Source organism: Pelmatolapia mariae, unplaced genomic scaffold (assembly GCF_036321145.2).
Source record: "Pelmatolapia mariae isolate MD_Pm_ZW unplaced genomic scaffold, Pm_UMD_F_2 NODE_ptg000777l+_length_22704_cov_1, whole genome shotgun sequence".
NCBI classification, from domain to species: Eukaryota; Metazoa; Chordata; class Actinopteri; order Cichliformes; family Cichlidae; genus Pelmatolapia; species Pelmatolapia mariae.
Genome location: NW_027052454.1, coordinates 4639 through 22704, shown reverse-complemented (window position 1 = coordinate 22704; position 18066 = coordinate 4639). Strand labels below are relative to the sequence as shown.

General features: G+C 42.9%; 1 pseudogene; it reads left to right on the top strand.

The window, feature by feature from the left end:
• Positions 1-1411: 1411 nt before the first annotated feature.
• LOC134623613 (murinoglobulin-2-like) lies at positions 1412-9164 on the top strand (annotated as a pseudogene).
• The last annotated feature ends 8902 nt before the right edge of the window (positions 9165-18066 follow it).

The window sequence follows — 18066 nt, the reverse complement described above, 5'->3', positions numbered from 1 at the left end:
TGTCTCTGGCAGAGATGTTGCCGCCCCAGCAGATCATACCTTAAAAGATGGCTGAGGCCACCACAGAGTCATAGAAGGTCTTCAGGAGTGGGCCCTCCACTCCAAACGACCTGAGTATCCGCAGCAGGTACAGCCTGCTCTGCCCTTTCCTGTAGAGGGGCGTCTGAGTTATGAGTCCAGTCCACTTTATTTGAAGACATACCATCTGTAGCACTGCCTCAGTTCTGGATGTTTCCACAGACTCCTCTGGGCTCTGTGCACTTAAAGAAAAGGTCAAAGGTCAGTAGCACATGTAGTTGGGACAATTCTTCATTTACAAACAACAGTCGCACAAACTACACAATTATTTTCCTCCCATTAGGACTTTTCACTTGCAGAAATGGTCCTGTGTGATTTCTAGGCTGTGATATAAAAACTAGTTCCTAATGGCAGCGATTCACTCAGTAAACATGTGTTTCCTTCACCAACCTCACACACAGATCCAATAAGATCAGGAAGTGGGCAGTATAGTACAATATATGTTATTTTGTACTGTACTGCCCAAACTAAAGATCTGCTGAAGTGTTGGAAATGATTCAGATGTTTATTTTGGACGATACAGCAGAAGATCAGACATGAAAGTGGAGATAACACAGAAGACCTGCAGCAAAGGGTCAGAGGTCAGACTGGGCCACGTGATTCAACAATGAGCCAATGACCATCAAGTAGTGACTAAAGCAGAGCCCTGACGTTCTGACATTTATCACACAGTTAGAACAAATGTCTGCTGATGACTTCATCTCATGAAATGACTGATAGATGTCAATTCATTGATCAGCTGAGCTGCTGATCTTCATCGTGCACAGAAACATTCAGCTTGTTTCAATCAGTAAATAACTCCCACTACTCTCAGTTTGAACTGTTCCCACTCAAAATGCTGTCAGAACAATGATCATTGTAGAACTTCACAAACATCACGTGTTGTTTTCCACATGTAAGATCAGCAAACATACAGAAACTTCCTGTTGCCACACACGGCCTCTAAAATCTCTTCCACGGTTTCTGTCTGAAGTCCACTCTCTGTGTCGGATCCACAGGAAACAACAAGATCTTCCTGTTCATGTATAGAGTCCGTAAAAAGTCCTTAAAATAAACCGTCCATAAGTCCAGGGGGATGTGTGTGAAGAAAGGGAACAGTAAGTTCAAAGTGGCGTGGTGTGTTTTTGTTTTGTTGCAACTGGCCTACCACACTCTGCTGTGCAGCACAGAACAAAGTCAATTGGTCCTTCAATTGGCTCGCCATCGATTACAGGATCCGTTGCAATGCATCAAAAGGAAGATACAAAAGGAAACACACACCACAAAAAAAAAAAAAACCTGACCTGTCAACGACAGTGTCATAGAACATATTAAGTTCAACCTTGGTTTCGAGACCAAGGCCGGTGTTGAGACATCCAACTCTAACCTACACTACAGCTCTGCTGGCCTCTGTGTTCACCCTGCAGGAGACGTGGAGACCCACGCTCACCTTCTGCAGCACTTAGACACAGTTGCAGTGACGGAAGGTGAGTCATCCTTTAGCAGGACATCATTCAGGCTTTATTAGCATCACTGTGACTGTTATTGTGTTTGTAGGTTTCCTCTGCTGGTCTCAGACAGCAGCAGAAACATCAGCCTCCCTGTCAGTGGAGATCAGTTCTTATGTGCTGTTGGCCAAACTCAGCGCCTCCCCGACTGCTGAGGATCTGGGATATGCCTCTGGTATTATCAGGTGGCTGACTGGGCAGCAGAACTATTACGGAGGCTTCTCCTCCACTCAGGTACTACACCACCCGAACAGCATGAAGCTCATCTTTGAGTTCATCTACAGTCTTGGACCAAATCAGAAGAAATAATCCTGAAGCTTTCATGTTGTTGCTTTTCTCTCAGATATGCAGACTTGTTTTAGCAGGCAGGGATGTTTTTATTCTTTATTTACAAGATGAAATTGACTTTGGTCTAAAAATGTGTTGTTTGAACAGAACAGCCTTCTGTGCACCAACTACACGTAACAGCCTGTAAATAACAGCTCAGCTGCAGTCTGTAAGTTTCTACCTGTGATTTCTTTGTTTCTCTGAGATCATCTCTGTCAAACATATTTAACCTGTTTAACCTTTATTTAACCAGGAAGTGAAGGGTAGAAACTCTTTGTGAGAGTGTGTTGAAGTGACACAGGCAGTTTGAACTTCGTGTCAACATGAATCCATCCTGTAGGACACAGTGGAGGCTCTTCAGGCTCTCTGCTCCACTCTGGTGTTCAGTCCTGAAGGTTGGAGCACAGGGACAGTTCAGGCTCCAGCAGTCAGCTGACATTTGATCAGGGCAACAAACTGCTCCACCAGGAGGAGGCGCTGCAGGACGTGTCAGGAAAACACAGGCTGGAGGTGAAGCTGCATGTGCTTCAGTGCAGCTCAGTGACAGCATCATGTGACCAGGTCCTGGTTGGTGTCAAACAGGCTTTCTTTGTTTCTTTGTACTTATAAAACGCTAAAGAAGCATTTTCACATGTAATCAATGTGTTTTCATAGACAACATTAGAGCTGACAGTAATAACTGCACACAGTACAATTCTGTTTACACTAAATTAAAAATCAATAAAGTCACTTTGTGTCTACGTGAGAATCAGAGAAACTTTCTTCATCCCAGAGGGAAACTGAGCTGTTGGAGCAGCAAACACACAACAAACATCAAGCACTGATAGAAAATGAGAAACACAGATATTGATAAATATTAAGATAAGGAGATAAATATAGAGATATAAATATAAAAAGTGTCACGGTGTAGAAAAGTGACAGCAGGCTGCACTGAGCTGTGATTGGTTCTGTTTGTTTCCCAGATTTGTGCACCTACAACATCTCAACACCTGCTGATGTCCCCACTCTCAGTGTGAAAGTCCACACAGAGGTGGAGCCCACAGGTGAATCTGCCAGAGCCAGACTGACTGTGGAAATACATCCCTGTAAGTATGTGACAGGTGTTGGGAAATCAGTTTTTACCCCGGTTCTTTTTTTATTCCTCGGGCCTCCAGAAATGCACCGGACTCAGTAGCCATTTTTACAAAATCTTTATTCATCTTTATTTAAGCATGCACTTCTAGAAGGGAAGACGAGGCCGGTGTCCCTCTGCAAAATCTTCACCCCTTTGTTAGTCACAGCCAGCTTTATAGAAGCAGCCCTATCATAAATCCCCCACAGAGTGCTCCAAACTCTGTGTCTGTGTCTATGTGAGTGCACGTGAATGACTGTGCATATAGGTGTGGGAGTATATCAGTTAAAACACTGTGGGTGTGTGTCTCTTCCTAGGGGCCATAAATACCATCTTCCCCTCCAGACCACAGTTATAAAGTTAAATGTTGAGACCCCCACCTAGGTATACCCTGAGGAATTTCCACTTAACATTAACTCCTTTCTGTCTTAGCTTCACAGTTCAAACTGGGGAGGGTCTCCTAAGATCTACTCCTAAGTTCATGACACAGTCAGGCCTTTATTTATATCCAGGGCAGTGTCAGTGTCTCTACCATAATTCTACATTCAATCTTAACACATTTCTAAACTCTAAAACAAACTAAACATTTCTACACAGGTTAGAGGAGCGTCTGTACCAGCGTGGAGTCACTGTGGGTGGATGAAGAGCATGTGTGCACACACTGTTCAAACACAGCTACAGTGGGAAGGAGAAAACTACAAACATGGTGGTCCTGGATGTTCCCCAGAGTGTGAGTCATTAGACAGATCATGTGATCACTGTGATGATGTCATCTCCTCACAGCTCAAACGTGGCCTCCTGGTGAGTCGTGTTGAACCAAAGGAAGATCCTGTTCTGGTGTCCTTAGAGGAGGTCAGAGAAGTCCACAGTGGAGACACCAGATGATGATCTTTGGTACAAACTCTGTCTGTGATTGTTTCTGTCTCGTCCAGTTATCAAAAGACACATCATCAACCACAGAGATCATCCAGGAGCTCCCAGTGGAGGACCTGAAGCCAGCCGTGGTCCAGATCTATGACGACTACCAACCAGGTCCAAGTCTGACTAAGCTTTACTTCAACAGCACACTGACACACTTCAGAGGATCCATCAGACTGAACAGTTCATACAAGCTGATGTTTCCATCAGTGGGACACAGAGAAATGACACTTTCATAAATCTGGTTTTAGTCACTTTGAGTGTAAACAGGAAACAAACTGCATCATTTGTGCTTCTTGCACCAGGATCCTCCTCGTCTCTCCCACAGCCAGGAAGTTCAGTTCTGCTCTCATGAAGCAGCAGGAAGATGTGAGGCTCAGAGTGAGGACTGAGTACAGACTGATGGCACACACTCAGCCTTTTGCCACTGCGTGCACAGCTGTGAGTCATGTGACACTCGTGCACTCGTGTTGATCACACCTCTCATTGCAGATAAGTGAACTCTCCCAGGGGCAACGATCACACACAGTGGTGTGAAAAAGTCTTTTCACTCAGTCATTTCTTACTGTTTTATCACACAAATGTTCCTGTTAGACAAAGATAACACAAGTAAATAAATGATGATGTCATTGATTAAGGCACAAAGGTGATCCCAACCTACCTGAGCTGTGTGCAAAAGTAACTGCCCCTCTGCTTCAATCATGAATGAACTGTGATGAAGCACATTTGTTTCTAAAGCTGAGTTCAGTCTGACAAACACACTCAGCCTGATTACTAGAAGACCTGTTGGATCAACAGACTCATCAACTTCTACAGAACCCATGTGAGAAAGTGAACAGGCTGAAAGATGTCAAACAGCAACACATAATGCCACCATCTACACAATCAGCTGACAGAGTCACAGCTGTCAGTCTGCACAGGGTTCAAAGCCATTTCTAAGGCTTTGGGACTCTGTGGAACCACGGTGAGAGCCATTAAACACAAATGCTGAAAGTGGGGAACAGGGCTGGACTGGGACAAAAAATCGGCCCGGGCATTTTGACTAGAGACCGGCCCACCTGTATAGAGATTGAAAATGTGACGTCATTCAGGGGTAAAACCGCAAAGGATTCTGGGAACTTGTGGCAAGAGGTACTAGCGCACGCAGGCTTTCAATTGAACTCAGTTACACAGCGATAAAAAGAAACCCAAAAAATGGCAAGAAGCTGTTGTATTATTAACAGCAATAGCCGGTCGCATGACAGCCACGGGAAGCTACGGGTAAAGAGATCGGGGTTTTTTTTATCGGATTACGTCGTTGTAACTGTCCCTGAGACAGTTAAAATAAAGTTGTTTATTTCATATGTTTCTGTGATAGATTCGTGCTTAATTTGGTTCATTTATTTACAAGATAAGATGATAAAAGTGTACAATTGATTAAAAAACATGTCTAAAATATGTGATTACAAAATATGGGTTTGTTAAATATGTAAAGTGCTGTAAAGTTTGTATGAGGTAGAGTTTGTAATGGTCACATGACCAGAGTTTGGTTGAGAGCGCAACCGTGGCATGGTGAAGCTAGCATGGATACAGAGCTACAGATGCATCTACAGCCGCAACGTTAATGTCATTCTGCATGTGGTCCAAGAGGCGCACACGGTATGGTTTCAGGTATAATGTTGCATATGTGTTCTACACGGGTAATAAGAGGATATTTTTGTGATATACATTATTGTGCATTTTTTCTGTTCTGCTTGCGCAAGACTGTTTATGGACACTGGTATGAGAGACTGATAAGCTCAAAACATTTATGTTGTAAACTTTGTGTTTCTTCAGTTTTCACGGTGTCTGAAGAAAATAAGAGTCAGAGAGAGAGAGAAATAAATTTCCGAAGAAATCAGTATGATGCGTGGCCATTCTTTGTTGGACCCCTGTAGTTACAGTCGTTGAAGAGAAACTTTTTAAGCCATGTTTCCGAAGTAAGAGCCGACGGATGGTCTGGATATACCAAATATAACGTCTCAGAACACTCCAGCTCACATGTTAGTCTGCTCCAAGCATTCCCACAAAGGTCATTGTTTTTTAGTAGTTAATATGTCATTTTTCTTAACATAATCGGTGATATAGGTTACAAGCAAGTCTGGCGCTGAACAGAAATTGTCGCGCTATGCTCCTTTATTTATTGTGCATAAATAGTGAATTGTCCTGACAGAATATTGCGTTTCACTTCTGTTATTACCACGGTACATTGACAAAAACATATACTTTTATTCACAGGATAAAACAATTGTTTTGTATCACTAATTGTCCAGTGCGAATACAACATACAATATTATTGTCACTGCTACATTTCTGTAATGCTACCAGAAATTATTTCCACTACCGTTGAGCTCAAAGGTCCTATTAATAAACGGTTAACGATTGTGTATTTATGAAGACGATTTGTGAGACTGGTGAACTTGTTTGTACGATGGTCTTTCGTTCTACACGGTGCATTTCAAGGTCCTGTACCCATCCGTCGGTAAACTGTACCTGGGCTTGTTGCAGTGAGCTGAAGTTACTAAAAACTTCATGAGTGTATGCACTCACTCCAAGAACCGTATAATTATAAATATGAGCGTGGTGAAAGTTGGGCAGCACGACGCTAACATCTTTTGTACACTCTGTGTGCTCATAAGGGTCTGGCCTTTTCACTTCTTTGATTTTTTCCTCGTATCTTTTCTTTGACTTTTCGTCGAGTCTGTCTTTGTACGGACCGGCATTATTCTCCTTAGTTTTGTACATTCCTTTTTTGTGCGGCAAAGAAAAACCAAGAAGGTGTTGGAACCGGAGAATGAACGTTTTGCGGTGCTGCAAATGCTTGCATTTGATGCGGTACTTGGATTGTTTTGCCACGAGTTCCCGGCATGCAATGCGCGAAAGTCACGTGATCTGTCAATCGCTATAGGAAAAACCAGAAAGCCTTTGCATGAAAACAACTGCTTTGATGTACACTACCTTGTTGGTATATATGTATCAATCTAATAAACTTAAACCTACACCATCCTCCCTATTCTGGATTTTAAACAGTACATAGCGGAAACAAAAAGACTGCTTGGTCGAGTTAACCTCCTGAACTATGTACAACACATGGTAGAAACCTTAAATGAAGACCAAGAACACTAGAGGTGAGACATGATCATTAATTAATATTAAAATTAATAAATGACAGATTTAGTGATATTTTCATAAACACCTCCTTTCCTTTTTTTGTTCTCCATTTTCTTTAGTCCGTCTATAAGATTGCTAAACAAGGGGGAGGGTGCATCCGGCCTCCTCGGCTGTAATTGGTCTAGCCCAGAGTCGATCGTGACCAATTGGCCAATCCAGCACCTTTCATTATATATACCCTTCCTAAAAAAAAAAAAAAAAAAAAAAAAATCCATCGGCCCATAAAAACGAAAAATCACCAGCGGCCCACCGGGCAAATGCCCTGTATGCCCGATGGCCAGTCCAGCTATGCGGGTGAGGTGCCCATGGCATCACCGCTACTTGTTGAGAGTAAGAGCTATACGCTTTTTCATGTCAAAACGTCGTCATAAATAAGTCTCCAATAACACCAGAAAAAGTTGCCAGATTTATCACTAGTCGCTTTTTAGAAAAAAAAGTCGCTAAGGGGTCTGGTCTGAAAACTCGCTAAATATAGCGACAAAGTCGCTAAGTTGGCAACACTGATAAACACTAAAGACCAGGTTTGTCCTCGTTTGCATAATGGACCTGTGTCGGTGTGTGACTGTAGCCTCGGATTTATAATGTTAAATAGTGATTTCACAGTAATATCAAAGTAATGTAGCGAGTAGTGTAACTAATTACTCACTTCAATGAGTAATGAAGTAAAATACTGCAATACTTTAAAGAAACATGATCAGTAATATGTAATAGATTACTTTTTTAGAATAATGTCACGTGATTGTACTTTATATTGAACGTGTTATTAAATCCAACCACAAATGCAAACCTGGTCATACTGTTCACAGCTGAGGTGTTTAATCAGTGATGGAGACTCTATGACCTCATGTAACGTCTGCTGGAATCACTGAGACCATCACATTCAAACGTGGAGTCTCATGCAATGATCCAGGAAAACAGGAGGTTTATCACTCCTGTTTTCCCACAGCGTTTACACTTCAATCTGCTGTTGGTGGCTTTTTTGCAGCAACTGTGACACTTAGTAGTAGAACTGACACACAAAACAAAACAACAACTACACTAACTATATACTCTGCAACACACCCAGTGAGTTTGATTTGAAGTGGGTTTAATAAACACATTGCAATGTGGAGAGAGCATACCAGTGAAACACCAGGACCATCTCTGTGGCACCGCCCTTACATCTTATATACAGAGATAAGCAGATGAGCAGAAAGAGTCACTATCTGTTTAACGTCTCCCATTACAATGACCTCACTGTGTTAACTGTCCACATGCATGTAAACTAGTGACAGGAGTGCTCTTACTATGGTAGAGTGAGAAAGTGATATTACTATAACTAATGTGATGTGATTAAATATGTGATTAATACATGAGAAAAGAAATCTGCCACCTACATCCAGAACAACATCACAGACACTCTGGACCCCCTGCAGTCTGCCTACCGGTCCAACAGTTCCACATCAGACACCATCGCTGCTGCCCTTCACTACTCACTCTCCCACCTGGAAAACAAAGACTCCTACATCAGGGTAGCTGATTATAGGTCCCCTTTCAATACTGTGATCCCACACAAACTCACTCACAAACAATCTACACTCGGCCTGCATCCCACCCTCTGTGACTGGCAACACTCGGCCAGCACCCCACCTTACTTTTTGAATGGCAGGCCTCAGTCTATCAGGATTGCCAACAAGACTTCAGCCAGCATTACCACAAACACTGGCGTCCCACAGGGTTGCATCCTCAGCCCCACCCTCTACACCCTGGTCACCCATGACTGTGTCACCTCCAACAAAGACAACAACATTTTGAAGTTCACGGATGACACTGCAGTGATCGGTCGCATCACTGGAGAGGACGACGTGGCTTATAGGAGAGAGGAGGCTGGTCTGGTGTCATGGTGTGAGGACAACAACCTCACCCTCAAGACTGATAAGATGAAGGAGATGATAGTGGACACAAGTAAGAAGAAGAGGCCTCACCAGCCGCTGTTTACCCGGGAGCGTGAAGTGCAGAGGGTGAGCAGCAGCACCTGGGCATCCACATCAGTGAGGACCTCACCTGGACACTGAACACCACACCGCTGGCCAAGAGCAGTGGCTGTATTTCCTGAGGATGCTGAGGAAATTTGGTATGTTGGCCAAGATCCTCAGCAGGTTCTACAGCTGCACTGTGGAGAGCACCCTGACCAGCTGCATCACTGCATGGTACGGCAGCACTACTGCTATGGGCCGCAAACGCCTGCAGAGAGTGATAACAACCGTGGAGAAGATCATCAGGACCCCGCTGCTCTCGCTGCAGAGTATCGACCATCTCAGAGTCCAGAGGAGAGACACACTTCTGCCCTCGAGATGAAAGTTCAGAAGTGTGAAATCTAGAACATCCAGACTCAACAACTCCATCTTCCCACTGCTATCAGACTCCTGAACAGCTGACCGACCTCAAACTGCAATTTGCACATCAGGTAACTTGATTTTTCACATTAAACTCCTTTGTACATCCATGTACATCAACATCTGCAGACCACACGTGTCTTCAATTACTTATTTGTACTTATTTGCAGTTATTTATCTTTTTATTTTTTTAATCCTTATTTTTATCTTTTTATTTATTCTTATCTTGTTCTTTTAACCCCTATCTAACTTGGCATTGTGCATTGTGTGTTTAAATTCAGTTTAAATTCAGGGACACAGACCCCCTGCTGATCCTCTACCTAATCACACGAGCCAAGGTATGAAAACGGGTGTGGGTCACAATCAGCCAAGGTTTTTGGTGAACCCATTGTGAGACCGAGCCCCACCCTATCATGTGATTTTCTGTGATCAAATGGCCCAGGATGTGAGTGGGTGATAAGGCGTCCATGTCCCTCCTTGGGGAGATACTCCCAGAGGGCTTAAAATCTGGGACTCTCCACCATTTGACCCTAGAACTGATGAAGCTTCTTGGATGAGAGGTGAAACGTCTTCAAGCAACGCTTTTCTTTCCAAGCTCCTTTGACAACATCATTCATAGAACAACTTTCAGCTTCTTTTGCTCTGCTACAATTTGGATGGATTTGCATTTAAAGATGCAAAGAGACTAAAATGGTTAGGGTCAGGAGGTCAAAGGTCAGAGCTCCTGTGGGTCTGAGGGCAGCCTCACGCTGGAGAAGGATGAAGGAGTCTGACCTGAGCCAGTGTTTGGCATGAACACATCAGCACTGCTCTCAGTGAGCCTAACGACAGCCATTAGAATCATTTCAGTGTTTCAGTCATTTAAAAACACTTCCTGTCACTGTGGTGGTTACAGTGACATCATGCAGTTTGTGTGTTGACCTCCAGAGGGCGACAAATCAGCACAGACAGAGAGCTCCATTCAAACTTTGCTGCCGTCAGCAGTGGTTGGGAGTAATGGAATACATGTACCGCCGTTACGTATTTAAAATACAAAATATGACTAACTGTATTCCGTTACAGTTATCGTTTAAGAAGGTGGTATTTAGAATAGTTATTTTCTTGAAATAAATGGATTACACGGCGGTCTTATTCTGTTTCATATATTAGGCTATGTCCTCCCTATTTTTTGGTAATTCCACGCCGGTGGAAACCCAAACAAAAGAAGAGGCTCTAATGTCTGTGTCTCAATCTCGCGGCCCATGTCACCCCTACTTGCGGCCCGCATAATGACCTGAAGAATTATTTTTTAAAATGATTTAATATGCAGGCAGAGTGTTACAGGCATCGCCTTAAAAAATGTAGCCTCATGGGCAGTGTGGTCCGTGCTGCAGGGAGAATGGACTGCCATATCCGTTATGTGTACGTGAGCGCCAGGGAAGGGAGAAAAAGGAGAGTTTAAAAGTACGAGTTGTCACCGAGCAGAAATGGGAGATGGAAGCATGTAAATATAATAATAACCACAGCAGCCAAGAAGAGTGCCTGACGAGCCCAGTTGTAAGTAAGGTATTAAGACTCGACTGTACACTGTGTTCGTGTTTTCCTCTAAAACAGTAAGTTTTGTTGGAGCAGCCTTTCAACGCCTCTCTCTGTCTCTCGCTAGCAAAGTTGACCCAGACAACAAAGTAAAGCTATTTTTCAGCTACGAGCTCGACACAGAACCCAACGTATTAGCCAGAGGTCCCTTTACTACGGTTAACGCGGAATAGTTTTCTATATGAGATCGCTGCAAAAAGTGCAGCCTTACTGTGATCCCACATATACTCACTCACAAACTGTCTACACTCGGCCTGCACCCCACCCTAGGAAGAAGAACAGCAAAGTGATGACCAGTGTTGGGTAAGTTACTTTAAATTAGTAACTTAGTTACATTACTAGTTACTTCTATCAAAAAGTAACTCAGTTACTTCAAGTTACTCGTTACTTTCACAGCAACGAGTTACTAGGGAAAGTAACTTTGGTTTTACTCAGAATTCTCTTGTTAATGTGTTTCTTCCGTAACTGGATACCCAGCAAGATTGCCAGTCTTCTAGCTTGCTTACTTGCCACAAGTGCACTGTGCCACCTACTAATAGAAAGGAAAAAATAATGTGCACATTTCTACGAGAGAAATTCCACGCCTGGACCGTCATTGACCGCTGCATGATTCTAGCCTGCTTTTTACATCCAACACAAAACTGCAGTCGTGGTGCTTTCGATTGTACTCAGAACTCAGAACTTCTGCCTTCTGAATAGGAAAGATGTAGGTAACACCAGACTGCAGATGAGCTGCATACAGGGCTGGACTGGGACAAAAAAAATCGTCCCGGGGAATTTGACTAGAGACCGGCCCACCATTATAGGAAAAATCATAAAGCCTTTGAATGAAAATAAACACTGTTGTGACAGTGATGTACACTGTCTTGATGGTATATATGTATCAATCTATCAATTGTTGGTTGTAAGACTCAGATAATTTTTTTAAAAGCGAGACATTTTAAATGAGAATAATAAAGAAAAGTATTTTTTGTGCCCCCCTTTCCCCGTTAATGCCCTACATGGACCCCTGGCAACACTTTGCCCCTGCACAGTTACCAGCTGTCAGCTACGTAAAAAAGGATCCTGGTGTTATTTGTCTCTCAGAAACAGTTCATAACTTCCCTTAAACTCATTCATGTCACCTAAAAGGTAAACCTGTTTCTCCATCACCTGTTCAGCTCTGATGATTGAGTAAGGACATCTCCTCGTTTCATCTTCATGTTTCCCACTCACCAGATATACAAACCATCATGACCAGTAGCTTTTACAGCTGTGGATCCAGCAAACATCAGCTGATACTAGAAATTAATATTAAATAAATTCTAACAACAGCTGATCAAGCTTAAACGTGCTGCTGTTGTTTAGCGCGACATCCGCTGGTTTCCTCTTTCTGGCGCAAAGAGGGCAATAAACAAACAAGAGAGAAAAGCCGATCAGCTGATCATTAATCAGTTTCATGATTGAAGTAGAAACAGGAGAGGAGAGAATGAGAGAAGAAGAGGCAGCTGTGCAGCGTAAAGACAAAATAAATGCAGCTTTGTGTCTTTTTCATTGTAGCTGAAGCTGTGTTCCTTTTCAGTTCAATACGAAACGCGCAATATTTTCTCTGAAAACGAGACGATTCTGTTTTTTATGGGACGGTTGGCAATTCTAATAATTAACCGTATGAACAAAATAAAGTTCAACATCGGTAACATAGCACCCACCCAGCTGTATAGAAACTCCGTCATGCTAGCTAGTACGCAGTACAAAAAGTCAGCATAACGAAAATAAACTGCACCTAAACTTGGTTTATATCTGACCCGGATAGACTGCAGGTCATAACTTCTTACCTGAAGTTCAGTTCACCTGATACTCGGACCGGCGGCCGCTCCTCTTGCCTCCCTTTTCCTTCATCTTCCACCGCTTGCTAATGTTATTGAATCTGTGGAAGCTCCACGATAGCCACCACACGAACTAACAAATAACAAGCCTATCTAAATCCCAGTAACTAGTAACGCGTTCCTGGTTTTGGCATAATAACTAGTTACCATGCTCGTTACCACAATAATAACGTAGTTACTCTAACGCGTTACTTAATAACGCATTAGTCCCAACACTGGTGATGACAGATGTTTGTGTTTCAAACAGGAAATCAAGCAGAAAAAATTCACAGCCTCCCAGAGAGTTTGGAGTTTCCGAGGCGCACCTGAACGCAGCCCACAGTGTTTCAATGCTCCTGATTGTTGAAAACGATGTGCCGGGAGTCCGCTGTTGAGTTTTGGACGAAATGCATTCTGGGATTATAGCTGTCCCAAGTCCACACCGATGCATGCTCGATAAAACGGGCGGATCGAGAACACATCCGGGACTTTTTCGCGTTCTCGGCTTGATGCGTACTTCGAATTGGAACAGTACTTGGTCTCCGACTGATGACGTATCACGAGTACACGAGAATGCAAGTACGCACAAGTACGCATATTGATAAACGCCCAACATGTATTGAAGTTCCCCAGAGGCCTGGTAATGAACTAATCATGTGATTCAGGTGTATTTACCCAGGGTGATATCTAGAACCTGCAGGGACACTGGCCCTCGTGGACTGGGATTGGGGACCCCTGGTCTGAATGAAGCTCAGGTGTTGATGCTGCTCCCTGATTGGACGGTTGGTTTCAGCTCTGCTCTCAGTCTTTACTGCACAAGTGAAGGTAGAAAGTGTGTCTGGATCTATAGACTGGAAACAGAGAAACATGCTGAACATTTGAAGCTTTGCAGCAGAAATGTTCATGTTACAAATACAGCAGAGCTGATCTGGGATCAGTGTGTTCACACCTGCAGCTACAACAAGGTTTCATGTCTCCACACGTCAGCATGTGAACTTTACTCTGACTCAGTCTGAGCAGTCAGACGGCATATTCCCTCCCACCTGTGCTGAGCTTCAGGTGGAGTCCCGCCTCCTTCCAGGAAGCAGCTCACATGTGTGTCCGTGTTTAGTGTCCAGGTGTGGAGTGAAGCTTGTTGTTGGTGTGTGAAGAAACTGTAAGTTTGCTTTGTTTCCTCCTTTAACAGTTTGTCTTTAGGAACTTTACTGTTTGTTCAGCTCATGTTTGATTTCTTCACACAACAAACTGTGTGTTTGTATTTCCGGTCTCTCCATTAAAGTCAGTGTGTAATGTTTTCCTGGCTAACATCAGCTGTGTGCAGCTTAGTTCAGCACAAATCTGCTGCTCCATAGTTCACGGTAACGGACTCACAGCTGGACCAACGAGGCCGAGTGTGTCCGCCACTCTGAGTTATGTTGGTGTTTGTGTACTTGTAGTTTGTACTTTGTGAGTTCACTCAGAGTCTACAGAGGACGCAGCGTACGTGATGACGTCACAGCCCTTTACCTCCTTTACCAATATTTACACAAGAGACACCTGCAGAGCTCTGATGCTAAGCTAGTGACACAGTATGCTAACGCTAAGCTAACGCAAAGAGCTCTAAGGCTACGTTCACACTGCAGGTCTTAATGCTCAATTCCGATTTTTTGATCAAATCCGATTTTTTTGTCTGCCTGTTCACACTACAAATAAAATGCGACAGCAAACGCTCACCAGTGTGAACGCTCAAAGCGGCCCGCATGAGCAAAAGAAGACGTCACACAGAACTCGCTCTGTTTAGACCCAGAGCAAACAATATTGTTTGACTGATTGCCCTTAATATAAAGACTTCGGACTTTATGTTTCCAGATTTTTGCTTTAAGTTATTTTGTTATTTATATTATAATGTAGATGACCTAATAATGATCTTTTTTGCTGTTTTAGTGAAGCGGTGCTTCAAAGGATTGTTGCAGATTTCTGTCAGAATCTGCAGAAAATACAGTAAAAATAAAATGTTCACATTTCTCCAACATTGTCTTCCCAACAGTTTCACCGGATGGTAGGAAATCGTTCGCGATGTCCTATCGGGCGCTTCTCCGGCGCTGATAATTGGCGTCTGTCTTGTGTCAGTGACGTAAAAGACGGATTTAATGCGACTTGACCGTTCACACAGCAGTCGCTTTCTAAAACATCGGATATGTATCGGATTCAGGACCACATACGAAAGTGACCCAGATCGGATTTGAAAATATCGGATTTGTGCCGTTCACACTGTCATACCATGATCGGATACGGGTCGCATAGGGGCGAAAAAATCGGATTTGATGCGCTTTCGCCTGCAGTGTGAACGTAGCCTTACAGACACGAGTTAAAAAGCTGCTTTTACTTTGTGATCAGAGTCCAGGACTGAGAGAGCAGCAGAGTTGATGGATGATGAATTACTGGATGGAAGAAGCTTCTCATTAGCAGTAGTGATGTCATTAGAAGTAGTGATGGCTCGCTTGAAGCTGACTCTCCGGTGCGTGTGTCAAAAAAATTAACACACTGCTTCAGAATCACTGTGTCGAAGCGTGAGTCGTTTAGCCAGAGTCACGTGATCAGTGACGTCCGAAGCTTCATTTAGAACCTAACTGCTTCGGTCTCTGATTCAATGGTTTATAAGGCCCAGGTAGAATGTATAACTGCATCTCTACCAGTTTCTGTGCACTCCAGCCTCTTCTGTTCCATGTGAAGGGATTTTCCTTAGGTCAGGAGAAATTATCTCCACGAAAAGAAACAGGTTCAGCTATCGCACGGTGGAACAAATTTTCTCCTTAAATAAAAATGAGAAAGGCTAAGCTTAAATGCATCATGTTTTTAATTTGCAAGTTCATAAGCATTTTCCCTTTCCAGTTTACAATCAATTATACCCCGAGGTCTAAAATATGTATAGGAAAATTTCCCTAATGTAATATTATTTATAAAAATACCCGTCTAGCGATTAACTGCATAAGTACATGGAGGCAGGACCTCACAGCAGAAGCATACTCCATAATCCATCTAGTGGACTGATAGTAGAGCAGCTGATGGCAGCTTCCTCTGCCTCACACTGCTGTCTGACTGCATTCAGCTGACACTGAGATGAAGCAGGAAAGAAGCAGCTGATATTTGGACAGCACACATGATGGAAAGGAGGATTTCAGTTGATGTGCACATGAATGATTTGTGTTTCCTCTGCAGGTGAAGGTAGAAAGTGTGTGTGAGCTGATGTGAATTGAGCAGCATGGATCAGTGTGAGGACAGAGAGGAGGGAGTCCCTCCCTCTAAAAGCACTCTGTGTGGGGAAGATGAGAGCCAGACCAAAGCTCAGAGGTGAGATGACCATCTCTAACTGTCCATGACTCTTCTCCATGTCACAGCTCAGCACTCACATCACTGCTCCATCATTATTCACAGGAACCCACCTGGACCTCCACCCAGCTCTGTGTCCTGTAAGAGTGACCGGTCTAAAAGTTTCCTCATTGATTTTAAAGTCTCTGCTGCAGAGAGGTGAGCTGCTAGTAACACGAACTCTCTGATTTAAATGATTGTTTGTTGATGTTTCCTGGTTTCTAAAATGCATCTCTGTAGGAGAGCAGTGTCTCCAAGGACACACAGGCTCAGCTGTAACTGTTATTTTATTTGGACAGAATTGGCTGTTTGTAACTATTTGTTTTAATGAGAGGTATAAATTTAGACCTCACACATCTGGATCCTAAGATATGATACAAACAGCTGCTAGCAGTGGGTAGTTTGATGTTTGTTTTCCTGTAAAAAGCTGTACTGTAATCTAAGAGGACTGTTACTGACAAAAAACAGCTGCAATATCTGCAGTCTGTGTGATCACAGCTGCTTCAATCACTTTATCATGTTTGTGTCTGCAGAGGTCAGAGGTCACAGTCTGCAGGGTCCAGCTGTCCGTCTGTGAGGAGTGACCGGTCCAAAAATAATCCTCCATTCTTCAGTGGTGAACCTGGACGAACGAGGTCAGAGAGCTGTGATGACTCCTTTACATGTTTGTGTTTCCTGGATAAATCTGACCTGAAACATCCTCAAATTGTTACAAAGATTCATTAAAAAGAAAACAATGAAAGAGAAAAGATCCAAATGTTAGACTTGGTCATTTGCTGTTTGAGGACAGTGATGCTCATATCTGTGGGGAAAGTGTGACCTGAGTGGGTTCATGTTTGTCTTTAAAGAGCTGCTCTGATTCTCTTTGTGTCTGATCTGTTAAACAGTCTGAGAGGTCACACAGAGACCCAGCAGCTAAAGCCTGGATCATACTGGCTGCTGTTACTCCATCAGGACAACACTGAACCACAGTGCTGTTCATGTTCAGGGTTGTGTCATAAAACAGAGAAAAACATGAAGGAGATTTTTTTTTATAGCAAATGTTACGGGTTCGAAATTGAGGACGAGAGTAAAACAATGATAGTCCAGAAGAGGTCGGTCAAACAATTGATTTTAATGAATGCACGCAGCGTGGAGAGGTGCAAACTGCAAAACATCAGTTGTACATCTCTGCCCAAAATACACTCTAGATTGCTTTTATAACATCAGGGTATTGTAACGCCCCCTCTTGCGTTTACAAGCACATAATTTGCATGTACAGAACATTCATGTATTTTAAGAGATAACTGCAGACACAGAAGTTCCCCATCCATCCAAATATGGTGAAGATCTCAGGCCTTTGAGGTCCCCATGGACTGGACATCCTTTCGTCACCTGTAACTAAGCAAACTCAAATACCACAAGAAGCTGAATACATTCAGGCCTTTGCTCAGCTACTATTTTACTGTAACAATATACTCAGGCTCTGAGTTATGATATATATATATTAACTCAATCATTTTAAAGTAGTTATAACTGCACCTGTAATAAACATGTTAATATTTGATTATGATAACCCCTATAATATAACTTATAACATAATGCCAGCAGCTTCAATAAACACTTTGATGAAATGATAATTAATGTAATGTTAAGGATGATGGTTAGATACAGTTCAGCAGTGACCTAATTTCTTTAAATATTACACAGATAACCTTAAAAAAAAACTGAAGAAAACCATGAGTCAACATATGAACATTACCTGATGCTGCTGAAGTGAAGCAGAGCAAAGCTACAGATGTTTCATTACAAAGCATATTTTAATTTTGCATAAT